Source organism: Silene latifolia, chromosome 1, assembly GCF_048544455.1.
Source record: "Silene latifolia isolate original U9 population chromosome 1, ASM4854445v1, whole genome shotgun sequence".
NCBI lineage: Eukaryota > Viridiplantae > Streptophyta > Magnoliopsida > Caryophyllales > Caryophyllaceae > Silene > Silene latifolia.
The window spans coordinates 103,756,358-103,770,399 of NC_133526.1; positions in this window are offsets into that span (position 1 = coordinate 103,756,358).

The following is a 14,042-nucleotide window of genomic DNA, read 5'->3' on the forward strand; positions in this document are numbered from 1 at the left end:
ACGAGGGACAAACTTAATTAAAGCAACAAGTTTGCGCCACCTCCCCAAGAACGGCACCAAAATTTGACACGTCCTGCGCGTTACTGTCAAAAATAACCAACTGGCTCTAACTAATATAGCTAGGGAAGTCGGGTCGAATCCACAGAGAGGTAGGAATTTGTCAGCTAAATCTAAGTTCGCCAAGGTAACCAAATTGGGGGTTTATAAAATGTGGTTGTCTAAACTAACAGAAATAAGGAAAAGAGAATAAAAGGAAGGAAGTAAACAGATAGAGAGAAATAGCCAAGACAAACGGTTCACCATAATCATCCGGTCAAGTAATCTAGGTCTCAGGTCAATGCAATACGGTCTAAGGGGTAGCGAACGTCACCTTTCGGTCCTTAATTCACCCTAAAGTGTAAACAGCTTAACTTTCGCCCTCACTGCAATACTCTATTGTTCGCTACTAGTCTCGCCTTTTCCAACCTTTCGGTCCAGGTCAAGGATCACTAAGAATTAAAGGTCTAATTGCGTCGACTCAATTAGGCAATTACAATTAATTGTAGCATTTAACCAACAAAGACAAGATACCAAAGATTAACCTAAAAAATCGATTACTCTCCCTTCATATTACGGATCCCCTATAGTCTTAGCATAGGACAATTAGCTACTCATAACCAATGAATTATCGATAATGACGAATTGATAATTAAAACTAGACATGGTGATAAAGCTAGTAAGGATTCCAATAAAACAACTATGGTAACAATTAAAGGGAAGAAGGGATTAAAGCAATAAATAAAATTAGGAATAAAAGTAGAATGATAATACCAATCGTGTTCCAAATCCGAGTAGTAAGAAGTAAAAGAAGGGCAACAATCCCAAGAACAGTAACAAGAACTAGAGTAAAAACAACGTCCGAGAGGAAGAGAGAGAGGTAACGTAGTTACTCCCCTTCAGTCTTATACTAAAATTCATTCTAAAACCTAGTTTATGGACTAATTACAAAAGCCCATAAGTAATTTAGGCGGAAATTGACTAAAGCACAGGAAACCATTCGATCGAGTAGAAGTAATCTACTCGATCGAGTAGATCATCACCAAACCACTCGATCGAGTGGTAATAAACCACTCGATCGAGCACCTCTTGCAAAGACTCCTCGATGGGCTCCTTAAACTGGTCGATCGACCAGTCTTGAGTATATAAAGCATTCGATCGAATAGTGAACCACTCGATCGAGCTGTATTGGCACGTTAGGACTTGAATTGCTTCCCGAACTCAGCTCACGCGTCTGTTTGGGTTGGTGTCCTTAACAGTTAGTGCAAGGACTTATAAATCTCTAAAAGGATCAAAGGGCATACTTTTGGTATTATTATGAGTTGATCCACGTTTATCAATAACGGTTGGCTTGCTAGATAAGTTTGACGTTATTGTCATACAGATGGCGGTGATCAACTGGTCCCTAAAAGTCACACCTATAAGATACGTTTGAGAGATGTGACAGTATGAAAATACAGTCATATAGATGCCAATTTTGACTAACCAGTTAGTCCGAGTTATTTGACTAGTAATTAGTCAAAAATGTGATGTTGAGATATTATATTTAATACGGATTAAATATTATGGGCTAAGGCGAATTAAACAGTTAATTCGTAAATTAAATATAAACGATTATATTTAATTAATGTATATTGAATGAATTATACAATATCGTCTTTGTCGGACATGTATTAATAATTCAACTAACCCGTGTTATTAATTGATATTTTAATAGCTGATAACCGATGACGATTTATTAAAACCCGTCATATACATTTTAGCATTTGGCGAACTGGCCCTCGAGCTAAAATTAAGAGGAAGTGGAAGCCCACTTCCCCATGAGCCCTCTCGGTTTTGCCGAGATTAGGAGAACAAAAGGAGAGCTTCTCCTCTTGCTTAACCTAATCGTCATTAGTCAAAAAGAATTAGGGTTTCAGTGCAATTTTCTCTGAAATTCCTAGATCTCACATCGTAAAACCTCACAAGAGCTTTCTCAATATTGCAAGTCAATTAGAAAGCATTTCTAGCACAAGGGCATATTCTCAGACGGTCTTGGGTGCAACAATTAGGAGGAAATCTCTGTTGATTTCTGTTCTTTACGCCGCACTACAAAGGACCCGAGGTTGATTCTTTATCTTTGTCGTTTCTGTATTGTATTTCGTTTATGACCATATTTCACATGTTAAATTTACGTTATAGTCCTATATTTAAAGGGTCTTATACGGATATTACCCTACAAGTGGTATCAGAGCGAGGCCACGTAAATTTTCTTTGTGATTTTTCATAAAACGATTTTGAAACGATTGTTTTTGTCTCAAAAACCGTGCGTTGTATACACGGCAGAAATTTTTGAAACCGTGACATGTTTTACACTGTTGTTTCATCTTATTTTCGTTTTGTTTTTGTGCATATTGTTGTTTTATACGGAGATTATAACAATATGTCATGTTTTGTCGAGATTATAAAATTGTTTTGATGTGGTTTTGATCAATTTTGCAATTGTTTTGTTTCGTCAAAACAGTTTTTCACGAGGGTTTTGCATTTCCAGAAACTTTTGTACTCGATCGAGCATGTTTTTAATCGATCGAGTGGTTTTCTGTCTTGTTTTTACTCGATCGAGTCCTTGTTGTACTCGATCGACCACTTTCAAAACCCCACTGCTCGATCGAGGAGTCCTCGTACTCGATCGAGCGATTTGCTTGATAAAGCCCTCGATCGACCTCCAGTACTGTTGATCGAGTACTTTCTGTTTGGCAACCTCTCGATCGACTAGCAGTTCAGTCGATCGAGCCCTTTTGTTCCTCGATCGAGCACCTGTGTCCCTGGATCGAGGGATTTTTGTTTTGGCAGCTTTGAAAATTTATTCTTTTTGCTTTAAATTTTCTTTTGGCCACAATATGTACTTTATACGGATATTGTACACTCGCTATGATTGTGAAACGGTTCACACACGTACCATTAAGTTATTTTAAAGCGTATTTAAAGTAACGGATTGTATTTGATTAAAATTAAATTGATAGAAGCGGTTTTATCACATGAATTTTAATCATTAAAAGGTGGTTTGGATATATTTAACATAATTACGGAATTATGTCACGAATGAATTCGTTTTTAGTTGATGCATATTTATTTATCGTTAATTTTGAATGCTTGTGAATGCCTTTTATTACGTATTTAATTTTACAATCAGTTGTAACTTAGTGTGGCCTTAGTAGAACGTGTTACCGTAATGATGGAACACGGTCTTGGTTGTATTTTGAGATCTCGTATCTCCATTTTTATATCTTTTAATTACAGTTTTTATTTAGAATGTAAATAGGTTTATATTTGTAAATTTTAAATTGTAATTTTTGAGAAGACCAAAGATGGAGACCGGATGCTCACTCCCGCTACATGGATCAAGATGGAACATCAAGACAAGCTTCTCGGGTCCAACGGTGGATTCCAAAGTTGTTTTATGTTCTTTTTATTAGGATAGGCCACACTAGGAATTTTTATTTACGTAATTGCATTCTTTTATTTATTTTTCGCAACGATAATTTGCATCATATTCCGCCTAAAAACCAAACCACCTATTTATTGCATGAAAACTGACACATATAGAGGTCACGAGTTAGTTTTCTTTGACATTCTTATGTCACATGATTTTAAGCCATCACTCAGATAAATTCATTCACGCAGACGCTAGTTATTCGTTCACTTAAAATGAATTATAATTTTGTTGATGGGATCTTCCTCGTATAAACCAAAATTGAGAACGGTCTTTATAGGTCAAACTCCAATGAGTCCCTTCTTCGTCGGTAAGCATAATATGACCCCTTCTACGTCGGGTAAGTTGGAACCGATTGACCTATTTTATCTCAACACTATGATCACTCGTACGATCCTGTGATTATGGTGGACTATAGATAGGATTTACGGAAATCTATCGACCAAGAGTTCTTACGGAAGAATTAGCTAAACAGTTGGCTTATCAATTTACAGAAATTGAGTCTTGGGATCACTTGTATCATTCTTGAGGGAGATCAATTATGCAAGTGCGAGAGTCTACATGTTAAAATGAATTTTAAAATAGACTTAAATCACCTCGATGAGTTGCTTATTTCGTTCTTGTTTTTCTTTCTTTTTCAGTGTAGATCACGAACTTTTAAACTGCTAATAACCAATGGTGGTTCTCGATAACCCAATGCCAAGTGCCACATTGGACCGCGAGTCCTGGCTTCGGATCTTCATGAATCAGATGAATCAGTCTACTCGACTGAAGAATGATGGATCAAACTTCGCGGACTGGGAGGCGACATTACGGAATGCTGCCGCTGCTGACGGGAAGCTCAAATATCTATTAGAGCCCATCCCGGCAAGCCCAGTCCCACGGCTAGAGTCTCTTGAAATCACCAAGTTTAATGATTTATGTATGGAAGCGGGTGCGATTAAAAACGTACTCATTTTTGCAATGGAACCCAATTTGCAGAAACGCTTCATAGCCCATGGTGCAAACAAGATTAACACCACGCTCACTAAGGAATTCTCGAAGGCACCGAGAATCGTGACCTATGAGCATACCACTCGCTTCTTTGATGCGAGACTCCAGAAGGGCCAACCGGTTAGCCCACACATTCTCGCATGATTGAGAATGTCGAGAAGTCGAGACCTTTAATTGTAACATCAGCGAGAACATTGTTATCGACCGCATGCTTCATTCACTCCACGATGGTTTTTCGCAATTTAGAGCGAATTACTATATGAATGATTTGAAGAAAACCCCACATGAACTGCACTCCCTTCTCGTACAGACCGAGAAGGACATGAAGTTCAGTGGGAGCTTGAAACAGGATGTTCTCGTTGTGTCAAACAAAGGGAAAGGTAAAGGCAAAGCTCGAGCAAACCTAGCGAGAGGTAAACCGAAGTTCAAGAAGTCGGGTTCGGGTAAGAGTGGGCCTGGTGAGTCGAGTACCTCATCGAGCACGACAAAGAGCAAGAATGAAAACATGGAGTGCCATCATTGCCACAAGACTGGGCATTGGAGGCGTACATGTCCTGTTTATCATGAGGACTTAAAGGCAGGTCGTGTTAAACCTGTTGGTATGTCTTCATCTTCTTCTACTTTTATTCATATGATTGAGATTAACCACGCAAGTTACGGAACTTGGGTACTTGATACTGGTTGTGGTTCTCATCTGTGTAATCATGTGCAGGGGCTCCGAAACATCGAACCCCTCGTAAAGGGTGAGGTGGACCTGCGTGTCGGGAATGGAGCAAGAGTGGCTGCCATCTCAAAGGGGACATATGTGATCCAGCTTCCTAGCGGATTTGAGTTGTCATTATATGACTGCTATTATGTACCTAGTCTTTCCAAAAACATTATTTCGGTTTACGCACTTGACAAACTTGGTTTTTCATTTGTAATAGAGAATAATACTTGCATTTTCTCTTTACACGATATGATTTATGGCAAGGCAGTCTCCATGAACGGAATTTATGTTTTAGATCAGACCAACGAAATATTACACGTAATGAATAAAAAGTTAAAGGTTGGTGACAAAGATCAAACGTATCTATGGCACTGCCGTATGGGACACATTAATGAGAAACGCGTTAAACAGCTCATCAAGAAAGGAGCTATCTTGGCCTTTGATTTTCAATCATTTGGCACGTGTGAATCATGTCTCATCGGTAAGATGACTCGGATTTCCTTCAAAGGTGTTGGAATGCGCGCTGCTGACCTATTAGGACTCATACACACGGATGTATGTGGTCCTATGTCAATCACCGCACGAGAAGGCTATAGGTATTTCATCACTTTCACGGACGATTTAAGTAGATATGGCTATGTCTACTTAATGAAGCACAAAAGTGAATCCTTTGAGAAATTCAAGGAATACCAGAATAGGGTACGGAACCTATTGGGTAGAAAGATTAAAACACTACGTTCAGATCGTGGTGGCGAGTATCTTTCTCACGAGTTTGATCAACACCTAAAGGACTGTGGGATTGCCCTACAGTTAACTCCACCTGGAACACCTCAATTGAATGGTGTGTCCGAACGGAGAAATCGAACTTTACTTGATATGGTTCGATCCATGATGAGTCACACCGTGTTGCCCGACTCATTATGGGGTTATGCTCTTCTCGTCACCGCTTTGCTCTAATACTTAACCGAAGTCCGTCTAAAGATGTTGACAAGACTCCATATGAACTATGGAAGGGAACGGTCCCCAACTTGTCCTTTATACGGGTTTGGGGCTGCGAGGCTTATGTCAAGTGGAGACACGAGGATAAGCTCGGCCCGCGATCGGTCAAGACATACTTTATAGGTTATCCTAAAGGAACGCTTGGTCATTACTTTTATTCGCCAACCGAACAACGTGTTTTTGTTGCGGCTAGTGCGACATTCTTAGAGAAAGAATTTCTCGAGAATGCAAAGAGTGATAGAACCTTCGAACTGTCGGAGATTCTAGAACCAAGTACCGAGCAATTATTGGAGGAACCCATTCCTTCAATCCCGGCTGCGGTTAACATTCCTGAGGAACCTAGGAGGTCGGGAAGAGTCTCTATTCCTCCGGACAGATACATTGGTATGGTCGAGGAACATGACATAGATGACGTTCTACTCTTAACGAGTAGTGAACCCGCAACCTATAAAGGTGCCATGACTAGTTCTGACTCAAGGCTATGGCTTGAGGCCATGCAATCCGAGATGGACTCCATGTACGAGAACAACGTGTGGGATCTTGTTGACTTACCTGCTAAGGTTCGTCCCCTTCAATGCAAATGGCTTTACAAGATAAAGCATTCTGTGGAAGGTCAACAAGATATCTACAAAGCACGACTAGTTGCTAAAGGTTTCACCCAAGTGCCAGGTTTGCACTACGATGAGATTTTTGCACCTGTAGTCATGCTGCGTTCCATTCGGATTATCTTAGCGATTGCCGCTTTTCACGACTATGAAATTTGGCAAATGGACGTGAAAACCGCCTTCTTAAACGGCTTTTTGGAGGAAGAGTTGTACATGGTACAACCCGAAGGTTTCATCGATCCGAACATCCTAAGAAAGTGTGCAAGCTTAAGCGTTCCATTTATGGACTTAAGCAAGCATCAAGGAGTTGGAATCATCGCTTCGACCAAGTGATAAAAGAAAATGGATTTACTCGATCGGTCGAGGAACCATGTCTATATATCAAGTCGAGTGGGAGCAAGATTGTCTTCCTAATATTGTATGTTGACGACATACTCCTGATTGGGAATGACATACCTCTCTTAACTTCGGTGAAAGTATGGTTGAAAAACCATTTCCAGATGAAAGATCCGGGAGAGGCACAAAGAATTCTAGGCATCCGTATCTATCGAGATAGATCACGACGGATGTTATCTCTCGATCAGAGTCTTACATAGACAAAGTTCTAGAGAGATTCAGCATGACTAACTCCAAGAAGGGGTTTCTTCCTATGGCTCCAGGGGGTGCATTTGAGCAAGTCTCGAGGCACCGAGACACCGGAAGAGAAAGAGCGCATGACACGGATTCCTTATGCCTCGGCTATAGGATCAATCATGTATGCCATGATATGCACACGTCCGGACGTGGCATATGCATTGAGTATGACAAGTCGATTCCAACAGCATCCAGGTGAACCACATTGGCTGGCTGTCAAGAACATTCTTAAGTACCTACGGAGGACTAAAGATTGGGCATTGACTTATGGAGGCGATCAAAAGCTATGCGCAACCGGTTACGCAGATGCTAGCTTCCAAACGGATCGTGATGACTCCAAATCTCAGTCTGGATTCATTTTTACTCTTAATGGCGCTGCGATCACCGGAAGAGTTCGAAACAAACTCATACAGATTCTACGACTGAGTCCGAGTACTATGCCGCGTCTGAAGCTACAAAGGAAGCGATATGGATGCGTCAATTCTTACATGGGCTATCTGTAGTGCCTAGTTCGAATGACCCGATCACCATCTATTGCGACAATAGTGGTGCCATCTTCCAAGCTAAGGAGCCAAAGTCTAGCAACAAGTCTAGACATGTACAACGGAAAGCTCATCTAATCCGAGATTACGTGGAGCAAAAGGAAGTAGTGATAGAAAAGATTGCTACCGATAATAACATAGCAGATCCTCTCACTAAACCATTACGACAAGATAAGCATGAAGGGCACGTTAGTTCCATGGGAATCAAACGTGTTCCTGAGTTGTAGTACTTTTTATGGATTAGATTCATTCTCGTTTGTACTCCATACGACATCATCGTTTTGATATTTATATATATATATTTTGTTTTTCATGTGGAATTGTACGACAGTTTTGAACACCACAAAGTGAACTGAACAAACATCATATTTTTATAGTCCTTAATTGCCCATATGAGCTGATAACTCTGGCAATTATTTTGTGACGTTGGTTGATGGTGGGTTCAACGAGCCATAAGTCAACCGGTTGACTGACCAATCACAGAGGCGATTTATACGGATATTTCGTAGGACACAATTGTGACATCGACGTGGAGTCCTAAATGTTTTATAACATTCCGTGCCCGGTCGTGGATAGAACCTCCATGGTGATCCTAAGAGTCGAATCTTTTGACTATCGACTGTCTCTTGAGACTACGGCAGATTTTGGGTGACTTTGGTTTCTTTCTCACGGTCATCCGTAACAGGGGGCCAAGTAGATTTTTTCTGGGTCATTTCATGCTGTGCTTAGATCGGAAGGAGTCGAGTTGAAGGAAATATTCAGCCTTTATCAGTACTCGATATTTCTCGGGGCCACTCGAGGAGTCAGAATCGAAATGCATGGCCATGCTCGGATACGGATTCGTTTTATCGGTTAAGTTACTCTCTAGTCGGGGAAACCACTCTTGATACGGATCGATTGTAAAATACGACCTTTGTGGATCCGGATCCGCAAATTGTTTTACATTGAGTGGGAGAAATTTTAAATGAATATGAGAATCGGTTATCGCACATACACTTGTACGGACAAGTGGGAGTTTGTTGGAGCTTGTGTCCTCCAGTTAGTGCGGATAACGTCATTGCACATACACTTGTACGGACAAGTGGGAGCTTGTTGGGGTTGGTGTCCTTAACAATTAGTGCAAGGACTTATAAACCTCTAAAAGGATCAAAGGGCATACTTTTGGTATTATTATCAGTTGATCCACGTTTATCAATAACGGTTGGCTTGCTAGATAAGTTTGACGTTATTGTCATACAGATGGCGGTGATCAACTGGTCCCTAAAAGTCACACCTATAGGATACATTTGAGAGATGTGACAGTATGAAAATACAGTCATATAGATGCCAATTTTGACTAACCAGTTAGTCCGAGTTATTTGACTAGTAATTAGTCAAAAATGTGATGTTGAGATATTATATTTAATACGGATTAAATATTATGGGCTAAGGCGAATTAAACAGTTAATTCGTAAATTAAATATAAACGATTATATTTAATTAATGTATATTGAATGAATTATACAATATCGTCTTTGTCGGACATGTATTAATAATTCAACTAACCCGTGTTATTAGTTGATATTTTAATAGCCGATAACCGATGACGATTTATTAAAACCCGTCATATACATTTTAGCATTTGGCGAACTGGACCTCGAGCTAAAATTAAGAGGAAGTGGAAGCCCACTTCCCCATGAGCCCTCTCGGTTTTGCCGAGATTAGGAGAACAAAAGGAGAGCTTCTCCTCTTGCTTAACCTAATCGTCATTAGTAAAAAAGAATTAGGGTTTCAGTGCAATTTTCTCTGAAATTCCTAGATCTCACATCGTAAAACCTCACAAGAGCTTTCTCAATATTGCAAGTCAATTAGAAAGCATTTCTAGCACAAGGGCATATTCTCAGACGGTCTTGGGTGCAACAATTAGGAGGAAATCTCTGTTGATTTCTGTTCTTTACGCCGCACTACAAAGGACCCGAGGTTGATTCTTTATCTTTGTCGTTTCTGTATTGTATTTCGTTTATGACCATATTTCACATGTTAAATTTACGTTATAGTCCTATATTTAAAGGGTCTTATACGGATATTACCCTACAGCGTCTTCCAAGTGTTAGATTTCCAAGCTCCGGCTCCTTATTTTCCATGAATGCATACAATTGGGACAATTAAGGCTCGATTTAGCTCCTCTTCGGTCAATTCCTGCAGATTACAAATAACGGACCAAAGTAGAATATTCGGGGGTATTTGTAGCCAGATGCTACATAAAAAGCACAGAAATGCGTGTAAAAATGAGGTGAAAACCTTATATAAAAGACACGCATCACGCAGCAGGCGCTGCGCCTCTTCCAAGAGACGCAACTCTTGCTGCGCCTCTTCCTGGTGTTCCCTTCATACGAGTTTCCAAAAATTCGTTATGAGTTCGTTATTTGTGGGCCCATCTTTGGTGCGCCTCTTCCTCGATGCCATTTTATCTTTTTTGGTCCGTTTGACGATTATCTTTCGTTCAGACCCGCATTTCTAAGCCAATAGCAGACTATTGTACGTTATTTATCGCTCCCAAGACTTTGCTTGTCACAACGAGCAAGTGCTCCTTCACAGGTATTTCGACACGCCTTCATTATTTTCCCCCAGCGAGAGTAAGCGGACAGACAATCCCTCTCGAGACATGGAGATAAGTTCTCGATTATGTTCCCAGCGAGAGTAAGTGGACAGACAATCCCTCTCGAGACATGGAGATATATTCCTGATAAAGTTTCCCAACACGAGAGTTCACGACATGCAATCGTCCCTCTCAAGTTCTTCCGAAGTTTGTTTGAAGACAGCCCCAAGCAGATTTCTCCCAGCAGTTCCCGCCTGTGTCCTGCTACTCACAACATTTCCTGTTTTCCCGGGGAGTGCGATAAAGGTGTCGTTCTCCCGAAGTTCCCAAACCAGTAGAGTTCCTACACTCGAGCCTTAGTTATCCTTTTAGTTGAACTTATATTCGGGCCTCTTTCCCGCTGATGCTTTCCTTTAGGGCCCCACACCCTAGCACCAATCCTTACATATCTTTTAGGTCTTACCCTTAGCTTCTACGCTTAACCTTAGCTCCTATGCACCTCCAGAAGCATCTCGAGAAGAAGTCTCAGGTATGGTCTCTTCTTATGGCTGGCGAGCCTCCTTACGTAGTCTAATAGACTTTAAACGACCCTCCCCGATAGTCGACAGACTCTAAAATGTTCCCGACGATAGGTCCTTGGCTCTGACCCCTTGAGCCGCCTCGCGTCGCCATAGTCGTCAGGTTGTAATCTTCGATTGACCTGATGGCTATACTTTGACTTTCGCCTTGTCCAAGCTTCAGTCAAAGTAGGGGCTCTGTAGATACCTCATTTCTGCACCCCTCGCAAACCACCCGGTGATGATTGGGCCGCATGTTTGGTACGCGGAACGATTTGTGACAGTTCCTAAGTTTATCATCAAGTGATTGCTCAAACACTAATGTCTACCTCTTAGTTGTCATCTACGTGCCGATACGGTCGTTTTGACAGTAATTAGAGTACATTTGGAGTCCGGGCCTAAAACCGTCTTCATTTTCTGATAACCGTTAAATCCTGAGTCAGAATGTTCTGGAATGTTCCGAATATTTCTATTCCATATTTAATAAATATTTCACAATCTTTTAATCATTGGTAAACAATTTCCCGTAATATTCATACAAAATATGAAGGAAAACTAAATTATACTATTATTCCATAATTTAAACACGGAAATCTTTCTTCCGCAGGAGGAAACCACCTGGGAACAGACGCAGCAGGTGTTGCGCCTCTTACAAGAGACGCAGTGCCTGCTGCACCTCTTCCCAGGTCCTTTTCTGCGTATTTTTCGTATCTTTTTCATATCTTTTCGAGATTCACTTCCAAAGTCTCTGCGAAAACCCTATTCCTTCACGTGATTAGTATAAATAGAAGCCTTCGGTCCTCATATTTTTCACGCGAGTGTCCGCCCTTCTCTTCTCCCTTTGCATTCTAGACCTTTGTTCTTACTTTTTGGCGTCTACGTGCTTGAACATTCGACCACGTAAGCTCGGATCCTTCTGAGTACCAGCCTCGTTTGCATGACCGACCAATTTGACCAACTCCACATCAATCAACTTAATTAATCTAATCGTTTTCATCTTACGAGGGCACTTTCGTCTACATTCGAGTCGAGCATCACTAATCGTAAACTTAGTTCATCTTGTTTCGTCAAACATGTAAGTCTGAGGGTGTAAATCTCTCTTTTATTATTGTATTTACCTTTTTGTATCACTAATGTAAGGTTTATGTCGAAAATACTTATTAAAACCGATTTCTAAAACCTCGTTTCAAACCCCTTTTTACGGATTTCCAGAAGACAAACCGTCGAAAAAGGACGCAGCAACTGCTGCGCCTCTTCGAAGGACCGCAGTGCTTGCCGCGCCTCTTCGTGAGGCTGCCGCAGTTCCTGCTTCCTTTCTTCTTCCTTCGTCCTCTGTAATTCGTCAACTTTTATTCGTTTTCATTTGTTTTTGTTAATTCTTTGATATAATAGCATAATAATTTCAAATGTATATTGTTCATCATTAACACATTTAATTCGTCATTAAATCCGACTTAAATCCCTTATAATCTCATATTTGCGGGTTTTCGTCATTAAACTCAATCCGGGTTGTAGAAATTCAATTCGTTCATATTGGGTTTCTGGAATTCCATCTTTGATATATATTCATCCATTGTTCGTCATTAATTTGTCATCAATTCGTCATGTTTAGTCTATTTTGTTCACCTATGTCACTAATCAATCGTTCATTCATGTAAATAATTCATCTTGATTCCGTCTCATCCATGTTTTGTTGCTTTTATGACTCGTTCATGTGTAATTAATCGATTAAATCACTTCCATCCGAGTAAATATCATAATCAATCCTTAAATTAACCAATTAATATTAACGATTTGCAGTTCCGGCTTTACAGCCAGAACTCACCCTTGGAACAGACGCAGCAACTGCTGCGCCTCTTCCAAAGGGCGCAGTCCTGCTGCGCCTGTCCAGGTTGATTTCTGTCTCTGAACTTCCGTTCTGCCTTGACTTAGTTTAATTAGCTTAGGTATAATTAACTATTATCCGTATTATCGCCTACTGATTTGTTCGTTAATTCTTTTATTCTTTCTTTTTCCCAAATTATCCGTTTTAAAGGTATTTTCGACATGAATCAATGAACCCAATGTAATTATTGTAATTTTTATTATTGTAATTTTCCTTTATTATATTTATCATTGTATTTTATATCTTTGTATGCTTTCACATGTAATTGAACATAAATCCTACTTTGACCCAATTGCATGATTAAATTACGTGTTTACCGACTTAGCCTAATTCTCACATGTTAGGATTAAAACTTGGATGTTGCATTGCATGCATATAATCGACGATATATCGAGTATAGACGATGTCCCTAATCATTAGTAGAGGCCGCTATCGAGGCGGGCCGGATTAGGTGCTCGATCAAAAGAGCTTCCTAATGCGTACCCTCACCCCTTACTCCAGATCTCTGTGAACATCCGTGTTCATTGGCATCCACGAGAGTCATTCTAGACATAGAATGCTAAGGGTAACGAGTTCTTGGTGTTCATGTCACTACTTTGTGTCTTGACATGACACGAGGTATTCGAACGGTTTCCAATTTTCCACAATAAATTGGTGGCGACTCCACAAAATGCAAACGCTTGTTCTTTCCCAAGCGCCCCCGTGGGCCCATTGTCCACACTTACCCAAGTTGTTTTTACCATTGTTATGAACAAAATATTTGCTTCCAAAACATCTAAAATATGAAATATTGGGTTTTCTTCCATGTAGCAATTCATAGGGAGTTTTATTCAAGATACTCCTTATCATGACACGATTATGAATTTAGCAAGCGGTATTTACCGCTTCGGCCCAAAAGTTATTAGGCAACTTACTACATAATAACATTGTTCTAGCCATACCTTCAAGGGTCCTATTCATCCTTTCAACCACACCGTTTTGTTGTGGGGTTCTAGGAGCCGAGAAGTTATGGTCTACACCATTGTCATCACAA